General features: G+C 41.2%; 1 protein-coding gene and 1 long non-coding RNA gene across 2 annotated transcripts in view; one reads left to right on the top strand and one right to left on the bottom strand.

The window, feature by feature from the left end:
- The window catches only part of Hspbap1 (HSPB1 associated protein 1), a 57,326-nt gene that overhangs the window by 33,885 nt on the left and 21,118 nt on the right, over positions 1-2,323 (top strand). The window lies entirely within an intron of this gene.
- Positions 176-2,323, bottom strand: part of LOC110311611 — a 3,234-nt gene continuing 1,086 nt past the window's right edge. Inside the window, exons 2-3 of the long non-coding RNA XR_002379980.1 lie at positions 1,790-1,965; positions 176-600 (exon numbers count right to left, since the gene is read on the bottom strand). This is a non-coding gene — a long non-coding RNA (uncharacterized LOC110311611). The remainder of the gene's footprint in view (positions 601-1,789; positions 1,966-2,323) is intronic.

The raw sequence follows: 2,323 nt of genomic DNA on the forward strand, positions 1-2,323 counted from the left end.
AACTCACTTTGTAGACCAGGCTGGCCTTGAACTCAGAAATCCGCCTGCCTCTGCCTCCCGAGTGCTGGGATTAAAGGCGTGCGCCACCACGCCCGGCTCATATTCCTTATTCTGATCCAATTTACCTTGTTTTGTTTGTCTTTGATTAATATTAGTACAAAAAAGGAATGTTTCATGCAGAATTTAATTTCCTTAAAATCCTAAAACTTACAAACTAATTTATAGTGATAAAGTAAGTTGTTGGTTGTCAGAGCATGAGGTTAATAGGGAGACATAAATCATGAAGGGACATTGGGGAGGTTTTGGACATGGTCAGAATGTGTCATCTTGATTATCTTGATGGACTCAGGATGCGGATAGATCAGATTCATCAATCAAATGCTTTAAATATATGCTGTTTGCTGTAAATTAATTATATCTCAACAATACCTTTAAAGATAATATAATACTTGGGGCTGGAGAGAAGGCTTAGCAGTTAAAAGCACTGACTGCTTATCCAGAGGACCCAGGTTTGATTCCCAGCACCCACTGCTGCAGCACACACCACACATCACAACCATCTGTAGCTCCAGATCCGGGAATCTGACGTCCTCTTCTGGCCTCCATTGGGAATCAGGCATGCATTTAATACATAGACAGGTAAAATACACATAAAATAAAAATAAATCTTAAAAATTATACTACTACCAGTACATTTTAACTGCACTGTCTTGACACTAACAGTGTTGATCACCATTGCCTATACACAATCAGCACTAGTGTCAACACAGTGAAGTGGACAAATAACAGTGTAGTAGTGTTGTGAAGACAGTTTTGACCTCAAGATCCAAAGAGGCCAGAAGAGTCTTCTTGAGTCTAGCATCGTCACTTCTCTACTTATTCTGTTATGGCAATGTCTCCTCAAAATCTAAAACAATCTCTTATGAAAAATATTCTTCAAGTCATGTTTAATGCTAACTACTAACACATATTAATCATGCTCATGAAATGTATAAGGATAACATTTAAGGCCCTCCCCCGACCCCAGCCCAATGTCTACATGAGTCTCCTGTTGGCTCCTGGACAGACCATGTTCTCCCCCACCTTCTGACCTTTGCTCAGACCCTCTTGAATTTTGCATATTAAGTTCTACTTCTTAGGACTGGCTTGGATTCAGCCTTGGCTGTGAAACCTCAGGCACTTAAGCACGTGCGTCCCTCGCTGGCATTCCTTTGTGTCCTGTTTGGACGTATCTCATAGAATTGCATCTTGGTCCTATAACGTGTTGGCTATCTGATTTCCATTTTCCCTCAGAGCTGCTGGCATAGGACTGAATATGGAATAGGTCTTTGAATGATTACATTCTTTAGTCTTTGGCATTCTTTAAAGAACGTTTTGATTAAACTCCTGGCTTTACCCTTGTCAATCGTTCTGTGTCTTCTAGGTAACCAAGTGTAACATCTGTCAATTTTGATAAGGAATTTCTTCAGCCTTCTACCAAGTTTATAAGTTTTAATTTACAGCCTCTGTTGGAGGTCTCCATCTACTTAATCTTTTCTTCCATAAAGGAGATTAATTCTCTGTTAAATATGCGATGTTTACATAATGCCAAATAAGCTGGCACTAATATAATTGGAAAATATCTGGTAGTCTTGCAGATGGCCTGAACTTCTTGACACCAGACTTGTGTATGACAAAATTAGTCTCATTGGTTTTCTGCTTACCCATTCATACCAATGACTAAGCAAAGCATGCCTGCGCCCTTTTCGTTACTGCCCTAGGAAGATAGGGAATTGGTGAGAAGCATTACCTTTATCTCTTATAGTTATTGATAAGCATTCTTAAAATTGAGGTTGTAAAGAATCAACATATAATAAAAGGAGTTTTGTGCCGCAAGAATGTTTTCCAGGTAGATTCTATTTCGTGTTATGATTGAGGTTGGCTGTGGAGAGTCAGGACTCTTATTAAGTCACCAGGATTTCAAATCTGCAAAAGCAATAAATGGAAGATTAGTTCAGCCCTGTTGGACTTTGTGACATGACTGTGTGGATGTGTTGAAATAGAGGCAGCTGTTTTGGAAATGATTAAAGGACTCTCAGATGGGGATGCTTTCTGCGAGACAGATCAGCACCGAAGAATTCACGTGCTTAAAAAAATAGCCGGTAGTGGTGGCGCACGCCGGTAGGATTTGCTGAAGGAGGCAGAGGCAGGAGGATCACGAGTTCGAGGCCAGCCTGGGCTACACATTTTAGCCGGGCGTGGTGGCGCACGCCTTTAATCCCAGCACTCGGGAGGCAGAGGCAGGCGGATTTCTGAGTTCGAGGCCAGCCTGGTCTACAAAGTG

Source organism: Mus caroli, chromosome 16, assembly GCF_900094665.2.
Source record: "Mus caroli chromosome 16, CAROLI_EIJ_v1.1, whole genome shotgun sequence".
Lineage (NCBI taxonomy): Eukaryota > Metazoa > Chordata > Mammalia > Rodentia > Muridae > Mus > Mus caroli.